General features: G+C 46.4%; 2 pseudogenes; both read left to right on the top strand.

The window, feature by feature from the left end:
- The first annotated feature begins 247 nt into the window (after positions 1 to 247).
- LOC147119355 (uncharacterized) lies at positions 248 to 2,112 on the top strand (annotated as a pseudogene).
- Positions 2,113 to 3,682: 1,570 nt separating this feature from the next.
- The window catches only part of LOC147119354 (uncharacterized), a 29,737-nt pseudogene continuing 20,784 nt past the window's right edge, over positions 3,683 to 12,635 (top strand).

The following is a 12,635-nucleotide window of genomic DNA, read 5'->3' as shown; positions in this document are numbered from 1 at the left end:
TCCCCACAGCGGGTGTAGAACTGAACCCAACCAGAACAGAGGGAGGGAGAAAACTGAAGAGTGGAGAAAAGAAATGTTGGAGATGGTGCGATGGGTTTAGATTTCAGCACAGGGAGGAGGGAGAGTGTGTGGGACAGGGATTTACAGCTTTGGGGGAACAAGAGAGGAAAGAATGTTCCATCTGTTCTGAATTTCTAGCCTGTACTCACAGTGATGACTTTTGTAAACTCCTTTTACAGGTATTTGAAGGCTGGAATTACAGTCAGGAAACTCAAACCAAACATCACAAGAAGATCTGACAGAGTCACTCGATTCATCAGGACCTGACTATCATCGGCCTTTGAATGTGGAAGGAGAAATGTTTGCCTGTTCTGTCTGTGGGAAAAGATTTCAAACATCAGTGTGACTGGAAAAACACCGAGACACCCACACCCGAGTGAGAGTGTTCCAGTGCACTGACTGTGGAAAGAGCTTTAACCAGTTACACAGCCTGAAAAAACATCGCACCATTCACAGCGGAGGGAAACCGTACACGTGTTCTGTGTGTGGACGAGGCTTCAACCGATCATCCAACCTGGAGAGACACAAGGACACCCGCACCACAGAAAAACCGTGGAAATGTGGGGACTGTGGGAAGGGATTCAGTTCCCCATCCCAGCTGGAAACTCATCAACGCAGTCACACTAGGGAGAGGCCATTCACCTGCTCCGTGTGTGGGAAGGGATTCACTTGGCCATGTCACCTGATAAGACATCAGAGAGTTCACACTGATGAGAAACCTTTTAAGTGCCCTGTCTGTGAGAACAACTTTAAAAGCTCTGAGGGACTGATTAGACACCAGCGAGTTCACACTGAAGTGAGACTATTCAGTTGCTCTCACTGCGAAAAGAGATTCAAGCACTCATCGAATCTCACTGAACACCAGCGTGTTCACACTGGGGAGAGGCCTTTTCAATGTTCTGTCTGTGAGAACAGCTTTAAAAGTGCTGGTGAGCTGAGTAAACACCAGCGAGTTCACACCGATGAGAGACCTTTTAACTGCACTGACTGTGGAAACAGCTTTAAATGTGCTGCAGATCTGATTAATCACCAGCGAGTTCACACTGATGAGAAACCATTTAAATGCTTGGACTGCGGGAGCAGATTTAAATGCTCTGTGGGACTGATTAAACACAAGCGAGTACACACTGATGAGAGACCATTTAAATGCTCTGACTGTGGGAGCAGATTTAAACGCTCTCAGGGACTGATTAAACACCAGCGAGTTCACACTGACGAGAGACCGTTTCAATGCTCTGACTGTGGGAATAGCTTTAAAAGCGCTGCAGAGCTGATTAAACACCAGCGTAATCACACTGACGAGAGACCTTTTAAATGCTGTGACTGTGAGAACAGATTTAAAAGTTCAGAGGGAGTGATTAAACACCAGCGTGTTCACACTGATGAGAGACCGTTTCAATGCTCTAAATGTGGGAGCAGCTTTAAACGCTCAGCAGAGCTGGTGAGACACCAGCGAGTTCACTCTGGGGAGAGACCTTTGAAATGCTTGGACTGTGGGAAAAGCTTTAAACGCTCTCAGGGACTGATTAAACATCAGAGAGTTCACACTGATGAGAGACCATTATAATGCTCTCACTGTGGGAAGAGGTTCAGGCGCTCATCCAGCTCACACAACGGGGAGGCCATTCATCTGCTCCGTGTGTGTGAAAGAATTCTCCCAGTCATCCCACCTGCTGGCACACCAGCGAGTTCATGTGTGACAGCAGCGGTTGGATTCTGCTGTTTTTGCAGCTGTTAATCACATCCAGGACTGAACCATGTTCACTCTGCTGGTGTTAATAACCCTTCTAACTGGGGTGGAATTTAATATTAAAAGAAAAGAAAGACTTACATTTATATAGCGCCTTTCAGGACCACCGGACGTCCCAAAGCTCTTTACAGCCAATGAAATACTTCTTTTTTTTAAGTGTAGTTACTGTTGTAATGTAGGAAATGTGACAGCCAATTTGGGCACAGCAAGCTCCCACAAACAGCAATGTGATAATAACCAGATAACCTGTTTTAGTGATGTTGCTTCTGGATATATGCCAAATAAATCAGCTTTGTTTAAAACAGTGTGTCAATTCCTTGGTTTTTCCATGATGAGAGGAGACTAATGGATTTTCCGCTACCGATTGTTCCATTTTTGGGCCTTTTCTCCTGTCTTACTCTAGAATTTTTAAGTTCTCATAAATTTGGTTACCCTCATGGACAAGTCCCAGCTCCCCATATCTTTCAGAGAGCCTCTCCTAGCCTTGGTAGCCTAAGTGTAAGATCCTAACCCGAATCATTAACGTGATCGCGAACCCCTGACTGTATCCCCCTGACCACAGTCCTCACGTCTATCACTGATCCCTAAAGCTCCCAGTCTCAATAGTGATTGTGATGTCAACGGGGGTGCAGAGGTCAATGGCCAGGTTATTTTTGAATATATAACCCGTGACCTCTTCCACCTAGAAGGACAAGGGCAGCAGGCGCATGGGAACACCATCCCCTCCAAGTCACACACCATCCTGACTTGGAAGTATATCGCTGTTCTTTCATTGTCGCTGGGTCAAAATCCTGGAACTCCCTCCCTAACAGCACTGTGGGAGTGCCTTCACACACGGACTGCAGCGGTTCAAAAAGGCGGCTCACCACCCCCTTAAGGGCAATTAGGGAAGGGCAATAAATGCTGGCCTTACCAGTGACGCCCACATCCTATGAAAAAATTTTAAATGTTTTCCTCGCCTCACTTCCTGGTCCAATTGCGCCTCTTCTGTTCCTCAACCGCTCCATTCACCCAAGACCCACAGTATTATTTAGAGGAAAGGCCGCTGATACGCGTAAAAAAGTTTGAATTATCAGGAATGTCTTCACATCCTCAATGGCAGCTGTGGGTACCCAGAATGCCGCGCGGTTGGGAATACGCCCTATCTGAATGACGGGGGCCCGGTGCGCAGGCGCAGTAGAGCCGGGTTCCTGGGCCGCCTGGAGGAAGATGGCGGTCGGGACAGAACGGACGCGGTGGGAGAGGGCGGGCGGCTTTATAATAAAGGGGCTGCGGCCTTAGAGCCGAATAACAGCCCCCGGGGCCGGGCTTCATCCAGCTGCGGGGCAGCGGCTGTGAGGCTTTCTCCCGGGGATAGAAGGAGGAATTGGACCCGTGGGTGGGTTGGGAAGCTTCAAACACCCAGTGTCGGCCTCAGGTCCCGAATAAGAGCCCACAGGCCCCGGGTTTACTCCGCGGGGACAGGCCCGGTCAGCGGGGTCATTGGCCGCCATCTTGGGTAGGGCGGGGTCACTGGCCGCCATCTTGGGCAGGGCGGGGTTACAGCGCATGCGCGGCTAACTTGGAACAGAGAGTGGGCAGGGCTTCAGGGTCCCAGTGACCAGGAGAAACAATCATTGACTCATTGATTTTATTCTCAATCTGCACACAGCGAGTGTCTCACGATTTTCATAAAAGATTTCAGACATCACTGTGACTGGAAAAGTACTGAGACACACACACCCGAGTGAGAGTGTTCCAGTGCACTGACTGGAAAGAGCTTTAACCAGTTACACAGCCTGAAAAAACCGCACCATTCACAGCGGGGAGAAACCGTACATGTGTTCTGTGTGTGGACGAAGCTTCAACCGATCGTCCAACCTGGAGAGACACAAGGACACCCTCACCATGGAGAAACCGTGGGAATGTGAGGACTGTGGGAAGGGATTCAATTACCCATCCCACCTGGAAACTCATCAACGCAGTCACACTGGGGAGAGGCCATTCAGCTGCTCCGTGTGTGACAAGGGATTCACTCGGCCATCCAGCCTGCTGACACACCAGCGAGTTCACACTGGGGAGAGACCGTTCACCTGTTCCGTGTGTGGGAAGGGATTCACTCATTGTTCCACCCTGCGGAAACACAAACTTGTTCACTCTGATAGGAGACCTTATAAATGTTCTAAGTGTGAACTGAGCTTTAAAAGTGCAAGTGGTCTGCTGAGACACCAACGCACTCATACCGGGGAGAGGCCGTTCACCTGCTCTGAGTGTGAGAAGGGATTCACTAATTCATCCAACCTGCTGACACACTAGCGAGTTCACTCTGATGAGAGACCTTTTAAATGCTCAGACTGTGGGAAGTGCTATAAAAGTTCCGGGGAACTGACATGCCATCAACGTGTTCACACTGGGGAGAAGCCGTTCAGATGCTCTCACTGCAGGACTGGGTTCAAGCAATCGTCAGAACTCTCTGTACACCAGTGCACTCACACTGGGGAGAGGCCGTTCACCTGCTCCATGTGTGGGAAGGGATTCACTAATTCATCCCACCTCACTTCACACCAATTTGTTCACACCAATGTTCTGACTGTGAGAAAAGCTTTAAAAGCAGAAATGATCTGCTGAGGCACCAGCGAGTTCACAAGTCACAGCAGGGGTTGGATTCTGCTGTTATTGCTGTTGTTAATCACATCCAGGACTGAACCATGTTCATTCTGACAGTTGGGGTTTGTTTCTGCTGACGTTAATGACCCCTATAACTGGGCTGGAGTTTAATATTCTGGATATTTGTCAAATAAATCAGCTTTGTTTTAAACACCTTGTTGTGGATTTCTCATCTCTCTTCACTGACAGCAAAGTCCCCGTGTGGGTTAATCTCGAGGTGTGTAAGAAATATGTCCCAGCCGCGCTCTTCCATGGTTCAGAGCTCCTAGACACAGAACAGAAGGCTTCTTTACAACTGTGTTAAGAGTGAGGAAGAACAACAGTGAATGCTGGAAATGTGCTGTCAAATCAGAGATTGGTGTCAAACTGCGATCGGTTCCTGACTGAAAGTGAAATGGCAGGTTTAAGTTTCCAGTCTAAGAATGACTGGTAATTATTCTATGTAGATTTAACATGTTTGTGGGACAGTCCTGAGTCTACCATTTTAAGGCAGGCATTAACCCATTTAAAATAAACCCATTTAAAATAAATTGGTTAAAGTCTGCATTAAAATAGCAGAGGGAGGAGTTCACAGGAGCCTGTTAACTGCTGGTACAATTATACAACAGACATTTGATCTCCAGATAAAGAAGGACCTGCAGCGTGTTTCCAGGAATTCCCTGTTTTATTGATGTGTGTGTGTTAGACATCAGGATAACTAAAAATACACCTGGAACATCCACGGGGTGCGATCCTGACAGTCACTCTGGGATCACTCCCGCTGTGGAACTCCAGCACTGACCCTGCTGAAGGTTGTAGGCTCAGGGAGTGGGGCCTCCAGGAGTGGACGGTAAGAAAGCTGGGTTTCAGTATCCTGACAAATATATGGCGTGGAACCAGAGGACTCCTTACTAAGGAACCGTCTGGAGTTTTACCTGTCAGCGTAGGTCTAGGGGAGAACTGTCTTACATTGAATCTAGTTTGGATCAAGATGAATTCAGTTTACAGGAGAATGGGGACAAATATCACCCAGAATTGAGGGAGACAAAAGCAGCCATTAGAGAAGCTCAGAGATCTTTGGAAAAGAAGATGCTGCACAATTGTGGTAATAATATTAAAAGCTTTCCCAGCTCCGTCAGGAGTCAGAAGACCATTAAAGATGGTTTAAGGCCACTGAAAGACAGTCCAGGACAGATTGAAACAGGTTCCCAGGCTGGGACAGAGCTGTTAAATGACTATTTCACATCAGTCTACGCTCCTGTGGGTGATGCTCAGATTCCAGCTGTGGGATGTGCTGTCGACAAAATAACATCATCAATATTAAAATAGAAAGGGATTGTCATCTTGGATAAAATAAGGAATCTGAAATTAGATGGCGCTCCAGGTCCAGATGATATCCACTCACGGGTGTTTAAAGAGATGGGACGGTGCTCTGTGAGCCTCTTGCTCGTATCATCAACAGCTCCATAGAGTCAGGGATTGTTCCCTGAGATTGGAAGGCAGCTCACCTCACTCCCATTTTCCAAATCGGGGACAGATCAGAGCCAGGGAGCTACAGGCCCATCAGTGTGACCTCGATCACAGGGAAGATGCTTGAAGGGATCCTGAGAGATGCTGTTTATGATCACTGGGGAAAGGGAAGGGGCCGTTAGAGAGACTCAACAGGGGTTCAGAAAACAAGGTCACGTCTACAAACTAGCTGGAGTTTTGTGAAGAAGTTGCTAGGTTGGTGGATGAGGGGAATCCGGTTGACATTGTCGACCTCAGGGGTGTCAAACTCATTTTCTATGGTGGGTCTGATCCGATATCCTGGCACTTGTTGTGGGCCACATTCAGCAACAGTTATTAAAATAGGAATAAATGAAGATAAACTATATCGGTGATTATTTACAGTTAGATTTTATTTATAACTGCTGCTGCTCCCGATCCCTGGCACCTCTCGGCTTGAACCATTGCATCAACATTTGGAGCAACTGACTGGGCTGAGGTCTGTCCTGGATAAAAACATGAGGACCACTTGTCACCACAGAACCGTGTCACCCAACCACTGACCCTGGAAGTGAATTCCACAGCCTCACAACTCTCTGTGTGAAGAAGGTTCTCTCGATCATTGTTCTAAATCTCCTACATTTAATCTTGTATCTCTGGCTCCTTATCGTGACCCCTCCACCACTGGAAACAGCCGGCTTCTATCGACCCCATCCCACCTTTCATCATTTTAAACATTTCTATCATATCGCCCTGGAATCTGTGCTGAATATGAGAAGGGCGAGTCCGAACAGACTGGGCCAGAGACTGAGCCACCTACCATTCTGGTCAGGAATGCACCTGTACTTCCTGTACTCCTTTTTGTCTGAGATGTGGGCGTCGCTGGCAAGGCTGGCATTTATTGCAATTATTGCCCCTCCCTAACTGCCCTTGAGAAGGTGGTGGTGAGCCGCCTTCTTGAACCGCTGCAGTCCGTGTGGTGAAGGTCCTCCCACAGTGCTGTTAGGGAGGGAGTTCCAGGATTTGACCCAGCGACGATGAAGGAATGACGATTATATTTCCAAATAAGGATGGTGTGTGACTTGGAGGGGAACTGGTCATGGGTTTGGGAGGTTAACCATAGGTCTTTAGGGATATGGGTCAAAGGCGGGTGTATGGAGTTAGGTCACAGATCAGCCACAATCTCATTGAATGGTGGAACAGGCTCGAGGGGCTCAATGGCCTTCTCCTGTTCCTATGCTGCTGAAGAAACCTTGGTGAGTTGCTGCAGTGCATCTTGGTGGTGGATGGGGTGCCGACCAAGCGGGCTGCTTTGTCCTGGATGGTGTCGAGCTTCGAGTGTTGTTGGAACTGCACTCATCCAGGCAAGTGGAGACTATTCCATCACACTCCTAACTTGTGCCTTGTAGATGGCGGAAAGGCTTTGGGGAGCCAGGAGGTGAGGCACTCGCCACATAATACCCAGCCTCTGACCTGCTCTTGTTGCCACCTGATCTGTTTACAACAACAACTGGCTTGTCAGTGATTATTAGATAAACCACAATTACACAACACTCTCTGCTGCACACACCTTGTAAACATTATCTCTGGGCCTCCACAGTGAGGAGGTAAACTGCAAGAAGAGGGGAAAAGAGGAGCCCTTCCTTCCCATGGCAATCTGTGTGCTTTACTCTGTAACCTTTACTCTTCAAATAAAGTCACGCCCTGCGGCTCTTTTCAAGGTTTCTTTGGTGACCTTTTCCCGCAGTTCAGAATATTGACAACACGACCGACCTGCATAATTGGTGACATCACAATGACCATGGACAACACGGCCGACCTGCATCACTGGTGACATCACAATGACTATTGACAACACGACTGACCTGCATCACCGGTGACATCACAATGACACTGAATGGTTTAGGGTTCGGGGTCTTGGGGTTCGGGGCTGGTGTTACACTTCAGGGTTTGTGGTGGTAGTTATGGGTTAGTGGTTAGGACTAGGTGTTAGGATTAGAGGTTAGTGGATATGCTATGGGTTAGGATTTGTGGTTAGTGGTTTGGCGATAGGAGATAGTGAGCAAGGTTACAAACCACTATTGACAACGCCAGTGTCACTGGACATGTCCTTTTTCTTTTCATTTTTTGATGTGTGCTCTATACACACATCGAAGGTGAGAAAGAAGCAGAGGGTAATGGTTGATGTGTGTTCTTATGACTGGAAGGCTGTTCCCAGTGGGGTTCCGCAGGGCTCAGTACTGGGTCCCTTGCTTTTTGTGGTATATATTCATGATCTAGACTTGAATATAGGGGGTATGATTAAGAAGTTTGCAGAAGGTACTGAAATAGGCTGTGTGGTTGATACTGAAGAAGGAAGCTGTAGACTGCAGGAAGATATCAATAAATTGGTCAGGTGGGCAGAACAGTGGCAAATGGAATTCAATCCAGAGAAATGCATTTGGGGAGGGCTAACAAGCAAAGGGAATACACATTAAATGGTAGGACACTGAGTAGTGTAGAGGAACAAAGGGACCTTGGACTGCATGTCCATAGATCCCTGAAGGTAGCAAGCCAGGTAGATAAGGTGGTTAAGAAGGCATACAATTCAATTCAATTCAATTCAAATCGCTTTATTGGCATGACAAGTTACATCTTATGTTGCCAAAGCATCGAAAAACATTCATGTTTGTACACAAAAATACAGATCTATCCATACAGTGTATAAGCAGCTATATCCCTGAGTGTATAAATATACATTCATATAATTTGTATATACTCTTTTCTTATATTTAGTGGTTGTCCCTCTGTTTATGGCAAGCTGTAACATAGTGTGCCGCTAATGTTACACAATTTCTCTCTTCCCCTAGTAGGTATGGGAGTTTTTGGTCGTCATTCAAATTTCTGAATTCCGGGCATATTTTTGTGAATTTTGGGTAGAAATTCTCCCTTATGCCCTGATATTTTCTACAAGCTGTGAGGAAGTGCATCTCTGTCTCCACCACTCCCTGACTGCAGTGAGAGCATATCCTGTCCTCTCTTGGTAGCCGGGCCTGCCTGTGTCTACCTTTTTCGATCGCCAGGCTATGTTCACTAAGTCTGTACATTGTCAAGGTTTTTCTCAGTTTGCTATCCTTTACCATGGTCAGGTAATCAGCCATGTTGTATTGTCTGTTTAGGGCCAAGTAGCAATTGAGTTTGCTTTGGGTTTTTGTTGTTTCTGCCCAATATGACATATTTTTCCTTTTGCTTAGCGACGATTGTGTTGGGTCGAATTCTTTGTGTTACGCTGTCACTATCCTGGGGCTGGTTATTGTTAGTAGTGTTAGTAGTTACTTCACTGAGTCCCAGGACTAGTTGACTGAGGGTATTCTTCTTTATGGTCCTCTCTTGGCATTTCAGGGCTTCGTAATGATAGCATTGGGGGTTGCTCATTTCTAGGTGTTTCCAAAATTTGGTGGCTCTTTTTTGGATAGTGATTATTAATGGATATTGGCCTAGTTCTGCCCTGCATGCATTGTTTACGGTTTTCCTTTGAGTCCGGGGGATACTTTTACAGAATTCTGCATGTAGGATCTCAATTGGGTGTTTGTCCCATTTTGCAAATTCTTGTTGTGTTAGCGGTCCCCACACCTCACTGCCATAGATTGCAATTGGTTCAATTACTGATTTGAAAATTTTGAGCCAAATGCTAATTGGGATTTCTATTTGGATTGATTTTTTAATGGCATAGAAAGCCCTTCTTGCTTTCTCTTTCAGTTCATTCACAGCCAGATGCAAATTTCCCGTAGAACTGATTTTTAAGCCCAAGTATGTGTAGTTAGTGGTTTGTTCAATTTTGGTTGTTCCTAGTGTGAAATTTATTTTGGGTCCCTGATGTCTGGATCTTTGCTGGAACACAAGGACTTTGGTTTTTTGGGGATTTATTGTCAGGGCCCAAGTCTGGCAGTACGACTCCAGCAGATCCAGGTTCTGCTGTAGACCCTCCTTAGTTGGTGACAGCAGAACCAGGTCATCTGCGTAGAGGAGGAATTTAACCTTGCCTTTATTAGCCGTGGCATAGAATACAAGAGCAGGGGGTTATGCTTCAACTGTATAAAACACTAGTTAGGCCTCAGCTAGAGTACTGCATGCAGTTCTGGTCACCACATTACAGGAAAGATGTGATTGCACTAGAGAGGGTACTGAGGAGATTTACAAGGATGTTGCCGGGAGTAGAGAATCATAGCTATGAGGGAAGACTGGATAGGCTTGGTTTGTTTTCCTTGGAACAGAGGAGGCTGAGGGGAGACCTTATTGAGGTGTATAAAATTATGAGGGGCCTAGATAAAGTGGATAGAAAGGATCTATTTCCCTTAGCAGAGGGGTCAAAAACCAGGGGGCACAGATTTAAAGTAATTGGTGGAAGATTTATTTCATTTCATTTCAATTTCAATTTTATTTATCACATAACTAAATACAAGAAGTGTAATCTAGTCAGTGAAATGCTTTTTTCTGGACGAGCCGAGAGCACCAAGCAGCAAGAACACTTAGCTGCCCGGTACGCACGGAGCTCGCAAGGACGGCAGCCATCTTCATCGGTGCCATCACAAAAAAACACATACCGACATATACACGCATACATACTTTAAATATAAATAAAGCAGACATAAAATAAATAAAAGACATAAAAAGACAGCACATAAAATGAACAAGCAATAATGTAAAAAAAGTAATTTCGACAGTAATTACATTGATATTTCTACCCAGGCTTCTAGAATAATCTCTGGCTACAGGGTGGCCAGCCTGGGAGAGCATCGTGAGGAACTCACAACTTATAATTAAATAAATTTAATGAATTAATTAATTAATTAAATTAAATAAATAAAGTGCCCCCTCTCTCTCTCTCGATGTTTCCTCTCGATGTTTCCTCTTTCTCTCTCAATGTTTCCTCTCTCTCTCTCGATGTTTCCTCTCTCTCTCGATGTTTCCTCTCTCTCTCGATGTTTCCTCTCTCTCTCTCAATGTTTCCTCTCTCTCTCTCGATGTTTCCTCTCTCTCTCTCGATGTTTCCTCTCTCTCGATGTTCCCTCTCTCTCTCTCTCAATGTTTCCCCTCTCTCTCTCGATGTTTCCCCTCTCTCTCTCGATGTTTCCTCTCTCTCTCTCGATGTTTCCTCTCTCTCTCTCGATGTTTCCTCTCTCTCTCTCAATGTTTCCTCTCTCTCTCTCGATGTTTCCTCTCTCTCTCTCGATGTTTCCTCTCTCTCTCTCAATGTTTCCTCTCTCTCTCTCAATGTTTCCTCTCTCTCTCGATGTTTCCCCTCACTCTCTCAATGCTTCCTCTCTCTCTCTCGATGTTTCCTCTCTCTCTCGATGTTTCCTCTCTCTCTCTCGATGTTTCCTCTCTCTCTCTCTCGATTTTTCCTCTCTCTCTCTCTCGATGTTCCCTCTCTCTCTCTCGATGTTTCCTCTCTCTCTCTCGATGTTTCCCCTCTCTCTCTCGATGTTTCCTCTCTCTCTCTCGATGTTTCCCCTCTCTCTCTCGATGTTTCCCCTCTCTCTCTGGATGTTTCCTCTCTCTCTCTCGATGTTTCCTCTCTCTCTCTCTCGATGTTTCCTCTCTCTCTCTCTCGATGTTTCCTCTCTCTCGATGTTTCCTCTCTCTCGATGTTTCCTCTCTCTCTCTCGATGTTTCCTCTCTCTCTCTCGATATTTCCTCTCTCTTTCTCGATGTTTCCTCTCTCTCCACTCGATGTTTCCTCTCTCTCTCGATGTTTCCTCTCTCTCTCTCTCAATGTTTCCTCTCTCTCGATGTTCCCTCTCTCTCTCTCTCAATGTTTCCCCTCTCTCTCTCGATGTTTCCCCTCTCTCTCTCGATGTTTCCTCTCTCTCTCTCTATGTTTCCTCTCTCTCTCTCGATGTTTCCTCTCTCTCTCTCAATGTTTCCTCTCTCTCGATGTTTCCTCTCTCTCTCTCGATGTTTCCTCTCTCTCTCTCTCTCGATGTTTCCTCTCTCTCTCTCGATGTTTCCTCTCTCTCTCTCTCGATGTTTCCTCTCTCTCTCGATGTTCCCTGTCTCTCTCTCGATGTTTCCTCTCTCTCTCTCGATGTTTCCCCTCTCTCTCTCGATGTTTATCTCTCTCTCTCGATGTTTCCCCTCTCTCTCTCGATGTTTCCCCTCTCTCTCTCGATGTTTCCTCTCTCTCTCTCGATGTTTCCTCTCTCTCTCTCAATGTTTCCCCTCTCTCTCTCGATGTTTCCTCTCTCTCTCTCGATGTTTCCTCTCTCTCTCTCGATGTTTCCTCTCTCTCTCTCGATGTTTCCCCTCTCTCTCGATGTTTCCCCTCTCTCTCTCTCGATGATCCCTCTCTCTCGCTCGATGTTTCCTCTCTCTCTCGATGTTTCCTCTCTCTCTCTCGATGTTTCCTCTCTCTCTCTCGATGTTTCCTCTCTCTCTCTCGATGTTTCCTCTCTCTCTCGATGTTCCCTCTCTCTCTCTCGATGTTTCCTCTCTCTCTCTCGATGTTTCCTCTCTCTCTCGATGTTTCCTCTCTCTCTCTCGATGTTCCCTCTCTCTCTCTCGATGTTTCCCCTCTCTCTCGATGTTTCCCCTCTCTCTCTCTCGATGTTTCCTCTCTCTCTCTCAATGTTTCCTCTCTCTCTCTCTCGATGTTTCCTCTTTCTCTCTCAATGTTTCCTCTATCTCTCTCAATGTTTCCTCTCTCTCACTCGATGTTTCTTCTCTCTCTCTC

The sequence above is a fragment of the Somniosus microcephalus genome, chromosome 4 (assembly GCF_052327205.1).
Source record: "Somniosus microcephalus isolate GS21.2 chromosome 4, FLI_Smic_1.0, whole genome shotgun sequence".
NCBI lineage: Eukaryota > Metazoa > Chordata > Chondrichthyes > Squaliformes > Somniosidae > Somniosus > Somniosus microcephalus.
Note: the sequence above shows the minus strand (reverse complement) of the source record. Positions and strands in the feature narration are given on the sequence as shown.